At 38.7% G+C, this 18,752-nt stretch overlaps 1 pseudogene; it reads right to left on the bottom strand.

The window, feature by feature from the left end:
- Positions 1–15,349: 15,349 nt before the first annotated feature.
- LOC123388296 lies at positions 15,350–15,646 on the bottom strand (annotated as a pseudogene).
- Positions 15,647–18,752: the final 3,106 nt, after the last annotated feature.

Genomic DNA, 18,752 nt, shown 5'->3' with positions numbered 1-18,752 from the left:
TAAAAACAATTCCTCAGGGGCGCCTGGGTGACTGAGTCAGTTAAGCGTCTGCCTTCAGCTCAGGTCATGATCTCAGGGTCCTGGGATTGAGTCTCATGTTTGACCCCCTGCTCTTCGGGGAAGTCTGCTTCTCCTTCTCCCTCTGCCCCTCCCCTGCTTGTGTGCTCTCTCTGGGTCAAATAAATAAATAAAATCCAAAACCAACAAACAAACACAAAAGAAGGACAGCTCCTCCTTGTATTAAGATTGTGCTCTCGGGGGTGCCTCGGTGGCTCAGTGGGTTAAGCCTCTGCCTTCAGCTCGGGTCATGATCTCGGGGTCCTGGGATCAAGCCCCACATCAGACTCTCTGCCCAGCAGGGAGCCTGCTTCCTCCCTTTTCTCTGCCTGACTCTCTGCCGGCTTGTGATCTCTTTCCCTCTGTCAAATAAATAAAATCTTAAAAAAAAAAAAAAAGATGGTGCTCGTGGGCCCGTTTTGGTGTGCATGCCTCTCTGTGCACTGCCTTCCACGGATACCATCTGTTTTCTGGTTCTGGTGGAACTGGTAGGAATTTTTCAATTTATTATTTTTTTCAGGAATCACTTCTAATGGCAGATTTTTCAGTCTCTGATGATGTGATTGATCAAAGGTTACTTTGCTCATAGTTTTGTTGATGTAGAGATGCTATTTGCTTCTCTGTAAAATGCTGCTTTTCTAAGCTGTGGAAACCCAAGGTGTTTGCAAGTTAGTGACTTGGTAGAAAGCGGGCTTTTGAGAGAGCAAATGTTCTCTTGGTAAAGTGGATAACCCACCATGTGCTTTCCTTATCCCATATGGAAGTGCACCCTGGGTCTCCCCATTCATATGGGTGGGGGTCCTGCCGGGCAGAGGAGCTGTGAATTCCTAGTGCTCATATTTGTATTCTCTTCTGTATTACGATGCTCCAGAGAAGCAGAACCAATAGGATTTTTATTTCTATCCCTATCTCTATCTCTCTGTGTCTGTCTCTATGTCAAGATATAGCTCAAGCAGCCAGAGTGTTCTTTTTGTTCTATCCAGGTCCCCAGGGGACTGAATGATGCCCTACCCTGGAAAGGGCCATCTACTATATTCAGTTCAACAATTCAAATGTTAATCTCTTCTAGAAACACCTTCACAGACACATCCAGAAATAATGTTTTACCAGCTATCTGAGCATCCCTTAGCCCAGTCGGGGTAACAGGTAAAATTAACCATCACACTTTTCAACTCAAGGAGCCACAACATTGTACCCTAAATCCTGTCTTAAAACACTGCCCTTGTCCCGTGATTGCTCCATAACTCACACTTGACTTCTGGGATTTAAGAGTAGGGTTTCTAGTTGAGCCACAGGGCTCAAGGACCTTCAACTTTGACTACAGAGTCCAGCTGAGGGCCCTCCCGAGCGGTAGTCCTGGCCCTGACCTTCCACAGTTGCTGATACTGGGAATGGACTTCAACAACAAATCTATGCTTGACCCTGCCTGCGGTTCTTTCTCAGCCCGAGTTTGCTCTCTTTTCCTGCACTGGGCTGCATGTCCTCTATGAGCTTTGAACCCATGTCTGTTCTCACTCAATGTTATTTCCACAGAGTCATGGTAGAGAATAAATAAACACATGAATGAGTTGACAGCATGAAAATGACCAACCCCGCCCAAGTAAACATATAAAAATGTATTAATATTGCATTTTAAACACTAATTACCAATCAGTTATTAATCAAGTTGTGTATAGTGTTACGATTTAATAGAAACAGGTTATGAAACCGGATGACCCGAGTTCAGATGTTAGCCCTGACTTAGTAGCTGATGGTGATTTCTTAACTCTTTAAAACTTTAATTTCTTAACTTCCAAATGAAATGATACATGTAATGGATAACACTTGTCAGGCATTAATTTCCCAATGAATGTTAGCTTTAATTTCTGTATTATATGAAACATAAAAAAGAAATGCTTTATTTTTTAAAAAAGAAAAAAAATTCTTAGTGGGAAACCAGTGGCAAAATTGACATAATCATTCTGGAGAAAAAAATTGACCAATAAAAAACAAAAGCATTAAAATGTGCTTCTTCTTTGATCAAGTATTTTCATGTTTAGAAACTACTATAGTAAAATATGGGGCACCTGGGTGGCTCAGTGGGTTAAGCCTCTGCCTTCTGCTCAGGTCCTGATCTCAAGGTCTGAGATCCATCCCCGCATCGGGCTCTCTGCTCAGCGGGGAGCCTGCTTCCTCCCTCTCCCTGCCTCTCTGACTACTTGTGATCTCTCTCTCTCTCTCTGTCAAATAAATAAATCTTAAAAAAAAAAAAAGAAACTAGTGTAGTAAAATAAATAGGTATGTCTAAAATATACATGTAAAGAATTTCTGATAACTCTTATTTTTAATTATAAAAAAGGAGACAAATATTCAGGAACAGGTAGATTTTCAAGATCAACAAATAGAAATGGGTATTTTTGAATGGGAAAGTACCCATAAAAGGCCAAGTGGAAAAGCAGATGATAAACCATTAGAAACGTTATGGTACCATCACAACTCAGATGAGCTAATGGCCCTTATAAATTGAATACATCTAAAATCACACTTGGGATTCTCTTCAATATTTTCTTTTCCTGCTGTTCCTATTTCTGTGTATTACACTACCTCGCCAAAATCCTTACATTTCTATATTATATACTTATTTATTACCTATTTCCATTACCAGTATGTTAGTCCCATGGGAGCAGACATTTTAACTGTTATGTTTGTAGTAATATTGCCAGTACCTAGAACAAGGACTACCAGATAGTAGGCAATCAATAAATATTTTAAATATTTATTAATTAATTACATGAATGACTACTTAAAATACATTAAGTAAAAAAGGATGACAAAAATGTAATCAGGGATTAACTGGAAGGCAGGATAATGGTATTATTTTATTTTCTTTTGTTTGTTTGTATGCCCTGTCTGCAGCCGAATTTGCAAGGAAGAGTGCGAAACAATTTTTCTTTCATCCTACATCACTACTGCATTGTATACCCTGGGGTACTAAATATGAAGCAGCCTGGATGATACATATTTGTTAAATCCAACAGATAAAGGCATATCTCTTGCCGTACTAAACAAGAAGCACAATTCATTTGGATAGTGTCATTGAAGTAATACTACCTCTGGCATTAGAAACATGATGTTTCTCTGAGCATTTGCAATTATTTCATAGGAATCAAACTACTGGATGTGGTTGTTAGAAGATAGTTTCTATCTTGTGCTTAGTTGTTCTTAAGATTCAAGTAAACAGCTTGTTAACATGGTTGAAAACATGCATATTTAGTTATTAGGTAGCACTTAGAAATACAGACTGTAGGTATTGCTGATAATGCTTTGGGGCCAATTTAGGTGAAATTATGAAATTTTTATTACTGTTTGTTGTTTTTCAGAATAGCACATTTTGTCAAATATTTATAAAAGAATTCTAATAGGGCCAAACAGGCTTCCTATTTTATTCCCTGATATGTCATTGTGGTGCTATGTGCTTCCAAAGAAATCAAGAATTATCATAATAATAATGAGGATAATAACATGTTCTTAAAGTAAAACTCATGTAGCAGACTTGGTATTTGCTCAATTTTTTCCTCCCTCCCTTCTTCCATTCCTCCCTTCTTTCCTTTCTTCCTTCTTGTTTTCTTTTGGTAGATACTTATGGAATGCCCACTAGGTCTCATGTGCTATGCTGGCTTCTGGAAATAGAATGGGGGAAATAAACAAATGTGGCCTCTGTTCTTGTGGAACTTAGAAACCATAAGAAGAAACAATTATTCATTGATTCAACATATATTTATTGGGCAGCTAATGTGCCAGACACATTACAACAGTGAAAGCTTCAGACAAGGGCAATGAGGTGGAAGGCACTTGGGATGTTCCGGGAATGGTAAGTAGGCTGACATGATCAATAGATTGGATTAGGCCAAAGAGAAAACAGAAAGGAGGTTGTGGTAGGCATATAGGTAAGAGATGATGGTGGCTGGAACCAGGCCAGTGGTAGAGCAGATGGAGAGAAGGGAACAAAGGTAAAATTCACTTGGGTGGTAGAACAGATAGGACATTCAGGCAGTACCATCAAAATATTAAGGTCTTTAACTGTGCTGATCCCCCAAAGTCTAGTTCAAATCTGATTTTCCATAAACCTAACTCTGATAATTTATAGCTAAGAAAGACCATTATTTATCACATATGGGGTCAGCTTTATGTCCACTCTAAAAAGTCTATACAAGATTTTGCTTTGTAACATTTTCCTTACCCACTAGCTGACTTGCTTTTGAGATTCTGTTATGTATATGTTTATAAATTATTCTAATTATAATAAACATGGGTCAGTAAACTTTAAGGATATGTTAATGATGCTCTTCTCCTGGGGAGATTTTTTTTTTTTAATAGGAAGTCAGTTCTATTACCTCCTGCCATCACTTTTGTTTTTTAATTTTTTTAAAGATTTTATTTATTTATTTGACAGAGAGAGACACAGAGAGAGAGCACAAGCAAGGAGAGTGGGAGAGAAAGAAGCAGGTTCCCCGCTGAGCAGAGAGCCCGATGCAGGACTGGATCCCAGGACCCTGGGATCACGACCTGAGCTGAAGGCAGACACTTAATGACTGAGCCACCCAGGCACTTCCTGGCACCACTTTTAAATAGATCATTTGTCAGGACACAAATCATATAGGAGGGACAGAACTAGGGCTTCCTGAGTAAATCGTTCTATTTCCTCGACAGCTTTTATCCTGTCAGTCTTTTATTCAGAACTCAGATAAACCACCAGAGATCCCTAATATAATACAGAGTCCTAGCACTAAGTATACTTAAGAAAAAGAGGCTTTCTTAACTTCATCTTGCTTTTTGATTTGTTTGTAGACCTTTATCATAATTCCTCTGTCCTTGAAATCTTTTTTGGACCTTATTCTATACTTTATGGAAAATAACAGAAGAACTATCCTCAGAATTATGAGAATAATATCATCAGCTTTCAGCAAGACAGTTTTAGAGTAGGTAATACTGAATTCTCTTTCTCAGGAACGACAATTTTATCTTCCATGGAATCTTCATCTCTGTGATTTGCAGTGGTTGTCATTAAATAATATGATGGAAAAAGGGACATGGTTGGAGATGAGGCCAAAGAGGGATGGATCTTGACAGATTGGAACTAATTTCAAAAAGAGGAGAAAATTGATTTGGGGTGGTATCAAGTGTACTTGGAAATAGAGGGTGTAGTCTTTATTATCCCATGAGTATATTAGTCTTCATATATCACTCAGTCCCTTGGGAAAAATGGCTACTACTGCAGACGTGCTTGTCAGGTCAGATTTATCTAACATGTTATTTGCTACAGACTTTTATTCTTCTAGTTCAAGGTGGCATATGAATCCATCTTTAGTCTGTGTGTTTTAAGACCTTATCTCAGTCAAAAAAATCTGTGTTAAGGTCACAAAGTCTGTAGAGTTAGCCTTGGAGAAAGGTGTGTTTTGTTTCAGCTTGATTGTTACTAGAATGTAGACGCAGGACTTCCTACCATGAGATTAATGAAAATACCACCTGCCATTGCTCACATTACTAGGCGATTTATTCTCTCCATAAGGGATGGGAGTAAAATTCAAAGAACGGCAAAGAATGCTTAAAAGGATTCATTGGAAATGATGAAATAGTGGGACTTATAAATAGAATCATAAAGGCTAGATCTATAAGAAATCTCAGATACCATTTAGTCCTGTCTTTTCATTTTACTGAGAATCACAAATGGGGACAAAAATCTCCTTTTGCTCAGAATCATAACCCAGAATCACCTGTCTCGGGGCTTCTACTGGTTAGTTCAGAGCGGGGCTAAAACTCTGGGAGGGTCATGACTCCCTTTCTCCTGTTCTTTGTGTCACACTGATCTATCTTGAATCCTGAGCCATTACCTACTGAAACTAACTGTAAGATGCCTGTTTATCTGACCTATTTCTTATCACTTCTCCCTGCACCTTCTCTGCTTGCTGGTGAATCTAATCAGCTCATAGAGCCACAGATGTACTGGCTTATATTGCCTCTTACCTTTGTCATATTATTACTCGTTCCCAGAGAACCCCATGCCCTCTCCCCGCCTGTCGGTGTGCAGTCTACTATACTTGACATTCTACTCGGCTCAGGCAAATCCCAGTTCTGCCATGGAGTTTTCCCTGACTGCTCAGCCATGACAGATTTATGGTTTCTGAGTTTTTAAAGTCCTTACAGTTTATAACAGTGGCTCCCAAGTCCGGCTACTTTTCAGAATCAACTGGGGAGGCTTTTTTCTTTTTCTTTTCTTTTCTTTTTTTTAATACTAAATTTTATTTTAAATGCAGACTCTTTTTTTAAATTAAAGATTTTATTTATTCATCTGACAGACAGAGGTCACAAGTAGGCAGAGAGGCAGGCAGAGAGGTGGGGGAAGCACTCCCTGCTGAGCAGAGAGCAGGATGTGGGGTTTGATCCCAGGATCCTGAGATCATGACCTGAGCTGAAGACAGAGGCTTAACCCACTGAGCCACCCAGGTGTCCTTTAAATGCAGATTCTTGAGCCCTACTTTCAAGATTCTATTTTGAGATAAGTCTAGAGTGGACGGAGGAGTCTACATTAATCACCTTCCCCCCTTCCCCTGGGACACACACACACACACACACACACACTCCCCAAATGATTTTTGACAAGCAGATAGTTTTGGGAACCAATGATCTAAAATTATAAGAATCTTAAATTTAAACCCTTTTTTTTCATGTGAGTTTGTTTTATATTTCAACCTATAATGTGACCTGTAATGTGGTTGAGGATGGTGGGAAAGGGAGGAAGGTGTTTGTTGGGTCTGTTATCAAAGGAACGAGACTGAGACAAAGTTACACAAAGCCTTATTCTATGCCATGCATTAGAAGTTATACTGACCGGCCAGGGGAAAGAGGCTGAGACAAAGTGAAAGTTATGTAAAGCTTTATTCTATACCAAGCATTAGAAGTCAGACTGACCGGCCAGGACCGCCTCGGAAGAGAGCGACACCCCTTTGTCTTACAGGCTAGTTTTTATAGGGCACAATCGCAGACATCGCAGATATGTGGCTTTGGCTGATTGGATGTCTTCTACCTGTGTGTTTTAGTAATGGTTACCTGGAACCGATACTAGTAACTGCTGAGGCATTTATTAAACAACAAAATGGCTATCTAGGCAACACGGCAACAAAATGGCTACCCAGGCAACAAAATGGCTATCTAGGCAACATGGAGTCACTCTGGCTAAGCAGGCCCAGGCAGGCCCTAGGGGTTTAACAGGTTTTAACATGGAATCAGCCCCAACAGTGTTAAGATTTGTTTGCAAAAAGGATCAGGGTCTGCTTGCAAAAGGAGGGTTGAGAAGTACATTTCTTAAAATGCTCGCTATTCTGGTGAAAGTTAAAATGAAACTTAAAAATGTTAAAAAAAATCTATCCTAAAAAAGATGTTTGTTCCACAAAGCTGTTAGTTATAGAAACCTCATTTGATAACTGCAGAAGAAAAAAATACTTTAAAATCTAGCACAGCTTATAGAGTATAAATGAGTGTGCATTTAGTTTGGGTCTTAGCAAATACTTTTGGAGACTACATCCTTTTTTTTTGTCATTCAATTGAGTGTAATTAACATACAGTGTTCTATTGGTTTCAGGTGTACAATATAATTATTCAATAACTATGCATTTTTCAGTGCTCTTCATGATACATGTACTCTTTTTTTTGAAGATTTAATTAATTTATTTGAGAGAGAGAGGGAAAGAGAGCACAGGCAGGGGGCAGGGAGCAGGAGAAGCAGGGTCCCCACTGAGCAGGGCACCTGACTCGGGGCTCAATCCCAGGAGCTCAGGTTCATGACCTGAGCCGAAGGTAGATGCCTAACTGAGTCACCCAGGTGCCCCATGGTTATGTGCACACTTAATCTCTTTTACCTGTTTCACCTATTCTCCCACCACCTGCCCTTTGGCAATCACTAGTTTGTGAGACTCTTTGAGTCTATTTTTTTGTTTCTTTTTTTCTTTGCTCATTTGTTTTTTGTTTTTGTTTTTTCTTTTTAAGATTTTATTTAGTTAGTTGAGAGAGAGGGAGAACACAATCAGGGAGAGGGCAGAGGGAGAGGGAGAGGGAGAAGTAGATTCTTTGCTGAGCAGGGTGACCAATGTGGGGCTTGATCCCAGGACTCTGGGATCATGACCTGAGTTGAAGGCAGATGCTTAACCAACTGATCCACCCAGGTGCCCCTCATTTATTTTGTTTCTTAAATTCCACATATCAGTGAGATCATATGGTCTTTGTCTCTCTTTGACATTTTGCACTTCTCATTGTATCTTCTAGGTCTGTTCATGTTGCAAATGGCAAGGTTGATTCTTTTTTATGGCTGAGTAATATTCAATATTACTTAATATTATTATTCAATATTACTTAGTATTACTTAATATTATTAATTAACAATAGCTTTATATAGTCATCTATTGATGGGTGTTTGGGCTGCTTCCATAATTTGGCTATTATAAATAATGCTGTAATAAACACAAGGGATGCATGTCTTTTTGAATCCATGTTTTCATATTTTTTGGGTAAATACCCAGTACTGGAATTACTGGATCATATGATAATTCTATTTTTTAAAATTTTTGAGGAGCCTCCATATTTTTCATAATGGATATACCAATTTGCATTTCCACCAACAGTATACAAGGATTCCTTTTTCTCCACATCCTCACCACCATTTGCTGTTACTTGAGTTTTTGATTTTTAGTTATTCTGGCAGGTGGGAGATTAAATCTCATTGTGGTTTTGATTTGCATTTACCTGATGATGAGTGATGTTGAGTATCTTTTCATGTGTCTGTTGGCCATCTGTATGAATTTAGAAAAATGTCTATTCAGATCCTGTGCCCATTTTTAATCAAATTTTCATTGTTTTTGATTTTGAGTTGTATGAATTTTTGATGTATTTTGGATATATTCCAAAATATCAGATATATCATTTGGAAATATCTTCTTCCATTCAGTAGGCTGCCTTGTCTTTTGGTTGACCTAGACCATAGTAGTAAAGATACAGTAACTATTTATTGAATGAATAAATTTGATAACACACCTTTATGGAATCTTCCAACTGGGTTGGAAGATTTAAGGAATGACAATAAAAAAGTGAAAAAGGAAAAAATGGCTTTAAATGAAGAGCAGAAAGGATTAAATTTGGTGGGATGCCTGGGTGGCTCTGTCGGTTAAGCGTCTGACTCTTGGCTTTTGGCTCAGGTCATGATCTCAGGGTTGTGACATTGAGCCCTATGTCATCACGCTCCCCAGTTAGCAGGGAGTCTGCATGAGATTCTCTCCCTTTCCTTCTACTCCCCCCCACCAAGATAAAAAAAAGGATTAAATTTGGAAATAAGAGTACCTAGTCCATATAGATGAAGGACCCAAGCTCCAAGGCCTCCATCATTAGCAGAGCACCTGAAAGAGTGAAGTACAGATAAGGCTTTTATCAGTTGTAAGGATTCTGGTGGCCTGGGAAGCCTAGAGGTATTCAAAGCCTAGAGGTATTCAAAGCCTCTGGAAACCTAGAGGTATTCAAAACCATAACACAAAAAATCACAAACACTGTGCACACTGTGCAATAAACCCACTTCTAAATGTAGAGCTGAATTCTGCTCCTGCTATTAGTTTGCAAGTGCTGATACCATATAAATTCTATGGAAATGCAGTTGTAGTCCTTCTAATTACCTCTATAAATTTAAAAATGTGTGGTATAAGTCACAAAGGGCACTGACCAAAGAAGGAGTTGGACTTTTGGGTTCTGGAAGAGTCTTTTCCACTGAACCATCTGTGGCTTTGGACCAACTAATTAGCTGCTGTGGGCCTCAAGTAATTCACCCCTTAGTTGTCGATAAAAATGTTACTCCCTGGGGTACAGAGAGGTAGATGTTTTTAACTCTCTAGAGTAAAGGTGCCCTATAAAGTTGAAAATAACAGATACGATATTGTAGAGAATTTAGGCTTCTTAGAAAAAAGTCTCTTTATATGTGAATTTTATTTTTCCTTTTTTTCTGCCTGAAGTAGATACAGCTTTGACCAAATCTCTCATTTTAATCCATGTCCTATCCATAAGAAATGCATAATGAATGTATTGATGAATTACCATGCAAGCTGAGAAGCTGCATGCTGGCTTGCTTGAGGATTCAATTAAAATTGAGCAATATTATTTTGAATAATCAAATGCTGTTTTGAATAAGTAATTCAAGTAAACAAGGCAATTAGTAAAAAGGGATGGTGATGAAGTTGAGTGGGAGCAATTCTAATATGTGTGTGTGTGTATGAAATATAATTTTTATATATATTTTAAATACAACTTCAGGATTAAAAAGATAATAGCTTACTGGAATGGAAAAGTTTATATTGGAAATGAATTCCCCAACAAGGAAGTCCTTCATGTTTGTAACCATTCTATAATCCTAAAACAGGTTTAATAAAGTCCATAAAGCTGTATTTAGTACTAATGTAAAAGATTGTCCCTGCCCTGTGGCCAGGCCTAGAGCTAATATAAAAGTTTGGACTGTATCTATACCACATTAAACAACTGTATGTATGAAAAACCATCCAAGAAATCATTCATGTGATAGGTAAGTAATTCAAACATCCATTCTTTTCTTCTCTCCCTGCCTCTGTCTCTCTCTCCTTCTTGGAATTGGCTCAGGTAATTGTGGAGGCTGACAGGTCCAAAATCTTCAGGGTGGGCTCACAGGCTGGAGACCCGGGGGAGGAGATGATGCCACAGTTTAAATCTGAAGGCTATCTTTTGGCAGAATTCCCTCTTCTTTGGGAGGTCAGTCTTTTTAATTTAATTTAATTATTAATTTTTAAAATTTGAGTATAGTTGACACACAGTGTTACATTAACTTCAGATGTACAATTTTATCATTCAGTAATTCTGTATGTTATGCTAGGCTCACCCCAGTGAGGCGACCAGGTATTATAATATTATTACAGGTATTATAATATTATAATTATAATATTACAGGTATTATAATATTATTGACTACATTCTTTATGCTGTACCTATTATTCTCATGATTTACTCATTCTGTAACTGGAGGCCTATATCTCCTACACCCCTTCACCCATTCTCCCACCACTCTGGCAACTGCCAGTTTGTTCTCTGTATTCATGAGATGCTGCTTTGTGTGTTTATTCATTTTTTTTTTTTTTTAGAGTCTACCAATAAGTGAAATCATATGGTATTTGTCCTTCTCTGTCTGAATTATTTCACATATTTCTTAATGCCCTTTAGGTCCACCCAGGTCAGTCTTTTTCTTTCTTTCCTTCTTCTTCTTTTTTTTAAAGGCCTTCAACTGATTGGATGAGGCCCATCCACATTATGGAGGGTAATGTACTTTACTTCTAGTCTGCTGATTTAAATATTAATCTTATTAAAAACACCTTCACAGAATCATCTAGAATAACATTTGATGAAATAGCTGTGCACTATGCCCCAGCCAAGTTGACACATAAAATTAACCATCATGATGATACGTGATGTATTTTTGTAGTTTTCCTTCAAGTCCTTGTTGAAATGAGGTAGGGCATAAAATATACCTAAAGTTAAACATGCTTCTTCTTTTTAGTTTCTAAAAGCCTTACCTGGAACAACCTTTAGTTTTAGTAAGCCTCACCCTGTCTTCTTTGGACTGGCTATTATTTCATCACCCTGGTATTGAAGAGCTCTGTGTAGGCAGAAGCTGCAAGCCAACCATCCCGGCCATGGCAAACAGATGTTTCTATGTATGCGTTCCGCTGGCTATGCCTCTCTCTGGAGATTTAGAAAACCTGAGTATCAGCTATATAGGTATTAAGTAAACACTTAAACTTCAGTTTTCTAGTTGTCTGACTTAAGACTCTTGGTTGCTATTATCAGGAACACATTTCTAATTCTTTAAGCAAGAAGTAAGTTTATAAGAAGGATTCAAGCAAAATTAGGATGGCTTGTGTTATTCAAAGTTAAAGAGAAATAAATAATAGGTAAAAAGCCTGAAAGTAAGCTGCATATTGTGATTATGAAGGTTCTTATGATCTCATAGCAACTAGACCAGGAAGTTCTGCTTTATGTCTAATCTAAATTCTTGCTGCTGAAATTTAAGTAGTTCTTTTTCTGACTAATGGTACAGGAGAAAATTTCATCTTAGGATAGGAAGCATCTCTGGGTCATGTATTAATCACCAGGCTAAGAGGCTGTGGCCAGGAGAGTAGGATCTATAGTAAAAGTACAGCTTTTGGGGGCCGTGTGTGTATGTGTGTATGTGTGTGTTGGTGTGTAAGAGTGGGTGAGAAGAAGGTGGAGGAGAAGGGAAGGGACAAAGAGACATTTAGGTGGGATATTTTTCGGTGAACAGATGCTTGGACTGGGCAGGCACAATAAACCTTGTCTATGATAGCTTTTTCTTTTATAATTGGTAGTTTTAAGCCACTTAGAATGATAATAAAGAAGAAAGTCCTAATATTAGAGTGCGGAAGTGTTCTTGAAAGGTTTACTAATCAATTTCCTCACCCTGCTTTCCCAAGAAATGTTTTTGTTAAATACTATACTTACTGACTGTGAGAATAAAGAGCAGCAATATATAATGTAAAACAAAACTCCCCCATTGCCAGTATCAGCCCCAGTACCTTCACCCCAGTGCCATTCACTAGAAGTTAACTGTTGCTCTATTTGGTAGGTAAGTTTCAGATATTTCCTCAAAACGTGTAACCATCTTTATTTGTGAAATATCTACAGCATATACACAGTACCAATCAGGATGTTTTTAGTTGCAAGTTAGGGAAAACTTAATTCAAGTTAGCTAATTTAATGAGGATATTTATTACCTTAATAGCAAGAAGTTTGGGGGTAGGGTGTCTCCAGGCACAATATGATCAGGGCTCTGGATCAGATTTGTGTGATTTTTTAAAAAATTAAAAAATTTTTTTTTAGTTCTGCCTCCTACATGTGTTGGCTGGTCTTCACAGATAGCTTTCCTCATGGTGACTGAAGGGATCTCAAAGCATCTGGGTCACATCCCTCCTTGTTCATAGCTGGTCAGAGAGGGAGAAAACTTACTTCAGTCATGGAATCTCTTGGATCAACTAAATCCTGTGTTCATCTCTGGGTCAATAGCAATTATGGAGCACCGCCACATGCTGATTGGTTTAAGACTGGATTCCTGACCAATCACTGATGAGGGGGATTGGGTTACCATAATCAGATTAGACCAACCAGAGTCCACCCCTAGAGATGGAATACAGTCAATTTCTGCTGAGTCACATGATCTTTCTCGGGAAAAGGTGAATGTATGTTGAGATGGAGGCCGGAGAGGATTGCTGTGGTGTAGGCAACCAACAATGCCACTTAGATGCTTGTCTGTGAGCATATAAACTGTACGTCATTCTTTCCCACAGCAGAAGACCATACAATGCATTTGATTTGACTTTTTCAAGTAGGGAATTATTTTGACATTTTTGAGCTAAGAACTGAAGATTAGAACTTGCAGATTTATAAGCAATAGGATCATTAAGATGTTTATGAAAAGCAGAAATAGAGATTTTCATAGAACCTGACTAGAAAGAGTGACCAGGAAAGGATGATATTTTAGGGTATTAGTAACTGATACTACCTCAGGGTGGTGAGGGCCACATAGAGAATGAAGGGAGGGAGGAGTTTCTGCTGCTGTGAGTGTGTCTTTGAAGTTTCTTCATTGTCTTTTGCTGCTGCCTGGCTTCTTTCAACTAGTCCTTCTCTTATCATCCCTGCTCATCCACCTCCCTGGGTCCTAAAATGGCAATATATCAGATGGCAAATGATAGTTTGATTTTAGGAATATCTTTTTTTTAACATCTTAATTAAATTTTATTTTTTTTCAGTGTTCCAAGGTTCATTGTTTATGCACCACACCCAGTGCTCCCTGCAATTTGCACCCTCCTTAATACCCACCACCGGGCTCACCCTTTGTCCCCAACTCCTCCCCTCCCCAAATCCTCAGTTTGTTTCTCAGAATCCCCAGTGTCTCATGCTTTATCTCCCCCTCTGATTTATGGTACCATTTCACTTTTCCTTTCCTTCTCCTAATGTTCTCCATGTCATTCCTTATGCTCCACAAGTAAGTGAAACCATATGATAATTGACTTTCTCTGCTTGACTTATTTCACTCAGCATAATCTCCTCCACTCCCATTCATGTTGATATAAAAGTTGGGTATTCATCCTTTCTGATGGCTGGGTGATATTCCATGGTACATATCTTTCTAACAGTAAGGTTACTGATACTATTAAAAAAAGTCCATCTAACTTTTCTAAATATTGCTGGCTATTAGAAACTTGAATATCTATAATTTATATTAGTGAAATATAATTCATTCCAGATAGTTGACTATATTATCTAGCTCAGTCATTAGGAAATGGGCACATGTGCCAAAGCTGATTGCACACCAAGATGCAGGTGGTTCCCAGTGTACCCAAGGTGAGACCCACTTTCTCTTTGGCATCATTCTTCAGCAGTTAGAGTGGAATATCATGATTCTCACTAAAGTCTTCTCTGATGGGTCTGGCTTGGAGGTAGGTAGTTGACAGGGTCTTGGAAAGCCAAGGGTAGTGTATTGGGTGGTGTGTACTTTTCTGTGAGGGTGGAGGAGTAATGGTCTAGAAGAGCTGTTGTGAGTGGGGAGTCTCCTATACCACTTTCACCTCTGAGGGATATGGAACAATGAGTAGCCTTTACCTGGTGAGTTGCTAGAGAAATGGAGTCCTTCATGGAGAGACAGGAGAAGAAGGCAGGGTCCAGAGAGGCTGTTTGTATGTGACTGCTCAGAGAGAAGCGAGCCTCAGCTGGGTCTCAGCAACACAGGCTGCCGAGGGTGAGGAAATAGGGTTCTCAAGGCAGTCACCAGGAGTCTGGGCTCCTAAGCTCTCTGGGCATCAGGTGGCAGTGAAAATACCAAACTGGCAAGTCTATTGTGAGAATCAGCTGCAGTTACCCATCTGGACATATCCTTTGTTTTGAAATTGTTATTTTTCAGCCCTGCATCATAATGTAAGCATTGATTCCCTAAGTGAACCTGATCTCATCTATAGGAAAAGAAGATTCTCGGCTTCTGCCTTTTCCCTTTATTGCCACTATTATACCTCTGCTTAAAAAAAGATGTCAGTGATTTGGCACCCCATTGTTGAACTGTTGCCATCTCTTTTTTTTTTTTTTGTTCCAGGTTCATAATTTATTGTACAAATTGAGTATCACATGATGGGTTGATATTAGCTTCTCCAGGCATGGGAACTTAATAGATGAGGTACAGGTTAAAATCTGTTTATGTTGCTCTCACAAGTGGTGTTTTTTAAGACCTTAACTTGAAGTATAAGACTATCAAAGCAATGCCTCCTTTTGTGGCCAGTACACCATTCATTCTACTTTTAAGAGTATAAGAGTAGAAATATTTTTTGATAGCGGTGAAATGGAATTGCGCATTAGCTTCTGGAACTGCCACAATTTCAGTCTTGCAAAAGGCACCAGTCCCTCTGGTTAGTGAACTGTTGCCAACTCTTAGTATAGGCAAAGCATTGTGGACAACTCCCAAGGCTCCAACTACTTGATAAAACCTTAACATCACTTAGTGATGCTTATCAACCACTAATATTAATGGATAACGATGAAAACCACAGATGTCTTCTGAGAACTGACAGCATAAAATTAATTGAGGCTGAGCCATCTTTTTTTGTCAGGAAATGTCATAAAATTATGGAAGTAAACTAGTGTGTTTTCTAATGTTTTAACTTGTGAAAAATTTTCTGTACTTTTTAGTACTAAGTTATCATGTCTATCTGTTTTACAGTAATAACATCTAATGTAATTGGTCAAACTCTATCTGAGGAAAATAAAGCATCAGAAAAATTTCAAGAACTTTAACACATTTGTAATTTATTTATTTTTTATTTTTTAAAAAGATTTTTATCTGTTTATTTGAGAGAGAGAGAGAGAGTGCAAGCAGGGGGAGGGGCAGAGGGAGAGAGACAAGAGACTCTTCACTGAGTGGGGAGCAACATGGGGCTGGATCGCAGTACCCCGAGATCATGACCTGAGCTGAAGTCAGATGCTTGACCAACTGAGCCACCCAGGTGTCCTCAATTTTTTTTACATTTCATTTTTTTTTCAATTGAAGTATAGGTGACACACATTTAAAACTTCATTTATAAATGTTTTTATTAGGTGGTTATAATATTGCTAATCAGGTTGCAGTGAATATGATAGATTTTTTTGGATTGTGTAGGCACCAACCATTAAAGAGTATGAAGATTAATACTACAGTCTCATCAGACATACACAGTGGGCCTCAGATCACTATTCTGGAGGGAGCTGAGAGAAGAAATTTGTATTATATGTTCCCCATGAACTCATTAAACACTCATGGCCACTTTTTGGTTTTGGTTTTTAATTGGAGGTAGGAAGTTTTGCTGACCAGCTTTGGGTTGTTTAGAATCAAACTCCATGTCTGAATACATAGCAGTAAATATTGTATTCTCAGAACTTTTCTGTTTAGGGGCACCTGGGTGGTTCAGTCTATTCAGTGTCTGACTCTTGATTTTGGCTCAGGTCGTGATCTCAGGGTTGTGAGACTGAGCTGTTGGGTTCTGTGCTGGGCATGGAGCCTGACTAAGAGTCTCTCTCCTTCATCCTCTACACCTCACCCTGCCCCCCCTTAAAATTTTTTTCTTTTAAAATTTAACAAATATTTACTGAGCACTTATTACATGCAAAGATTGACATTATGTCCTGGAAATATGTATAGGGTACAGATCTATCCTTCGAGGAACTTAGCATTTGGTGGGAGATATACATGCATTTTCAAATTTCAAATTGGATCTTAACAGCATCCATATGTATGTGTATACATACACATATATAATGGTAAAAATAATATATTTTAAGAATAGCTAATACCAGATTTATATTTAAGAGGGTGATTATTTTCCCCAAAGAGGAATTTACTGATCTCCTTCTGGAGGCATATAAGCCTATATTTTCAGAGCTGAATGAAAGAAGCTAGGGGTCCCATTGTTCACAGTGCAGAGTTCCACTTTTTTCCTCTATTTTAATTATATTTCAAGATAGATTTGCCTGGAGTACAGAGCTCCTCCTGCTCAGCCTCTCCAGAAATACACCTACCAGGCTTATTAATGTTACTTCCATTACTTTTATTTTGGGGGCTTTGGGGAAGAAGCAGCAGTAATCTCTTTTTCACAAAAAAATGTGTGCAATTACCCATGCTTTAGCCTGTGGGATCTTTGGGAATGGCACTGAGACTTGACACCTTTGTGGCATTGCTCCCAGACCACTGCATGTGTTGGTTAGAATGGTTCTTGGCATCTCTCATTCATGCTATATATTGACCCAGCTGGAAGTTTACTACTAAATAGCATGTGCCGTATTCTGAAGCATATTAAATCACTCTATGGGGATCTGTGTGACATTATTATAACTGAACCCCAGTCTGTCTACCTGATGCACAGCAAAGTTAATCACTGAGACATCAGGTTTGCAGTAAGGAAAGGGCTTATTTGAGAGGCAGCCAAAAGAGGAGACAGGAGGGCAAGACCCAAATCTTCCTCCCTAAAGGAGAATAGAAAAAATTTTTATAATCATAGGGGATGTGATTCCATACATGTTGATTATAAGAATGGGGAAACTTAAGAATAGGAATAAAAAACTTCTGAAGAAAGCTGAAGCATGTGCTTTGAGCATAGATATATGTAATATACATCCAATGTTCACTTTGGGGTAAAGACTTAGTATCAGAAAGAGTCAAAATTCAGCTCCTTATGTCAAGAGTTTATCTTAGAGGACAAGGAGAAGGGGCTCTGTGCATGCTCCAAGAGCTGGTATAAACTGGATGGGGTTTCGGGTTCATTGTCTCAGGTGAGGAGTGCAGAGCCTTGCTTGCCCATAGGCTGAAACCATATTAGTTGACCTTAAATCCAGGCTTCTGCAGAGACACCTAGTAGATTTGTTAGTGGGGTCCAAAAAGACACACTAACTGATTAGGCAGAAATAGTTCTCTGAAACACAAGCTTTAAATTTCCTATGAGTTTCAACCTCATTAACTGTAGGGAGCATGGTTTAAGTTCCCCCTAAGTCATGGCCATTTTTCAGTCTCGAAGGAATTGAGTTGGTGTCCACCCTTAGCTTCTTTTCTTATCTCCTTTGGTAAGGTAGGTCTCACGTAAAAAGTGGTTTTTCAGGTCTTAGCTGTAAGCAAAATTCCCTCAATGATTAACATACCTACATGCAGTGCTAAACAGAAGTTCCTAACCTATAGATCCCAGAAGCAAGGGAAATAGAAGCAACATGGAGTCAGACAGGCTCATCTTCTCCCTGGCACATTACATACATATCATCAGAACTTCTTCCATTTCCTAAATACTTGAATGGGCAAAGTAGTATCCTAAGTGGGATATAAGAGTTGAATAAGACATGCAATTGCACTTTAAGGAGTCTAGACTCCAGATACTCTGCTGGGGGAATTAAGAACACACATAAGTACCTATAATACAACAAAGTGCTCTGCAGTAGGTCCTGAGACGGTACTCGGAGAATTCAGGGGAGGAAAAGATTAGTTGTGATAGAAAAGACATGAAGATCAGAGATGAGTTGGCCTCTGACCTGGAGTAGAAAGTTGAACACAAAGGGCATTTCAGGTAAAGGGGAAAGTATCAAAA

This window comes from Mustela putorius, unplaced genomic scaffold (genome assembly GCF_011764305.1).
Source record: "Mustela putorius furo isolate JIRA1106 unplaced genomic scaffold, ASM1176430v1.1 tig00003898_pilon_pilon_pilon, whole genome shotgun sequence".
Lineage (NCBI taxonomy): Eukaryota > Metazoa > Chordata > Mammalia > Carnivora > Mustelidae > Mustela > Mustela putorius.
The sequence above is the reverse complement of the archived record's forward strand: the minus strand, read 5'-3'. Positions and strand labels throughout refer to the sequence as shown.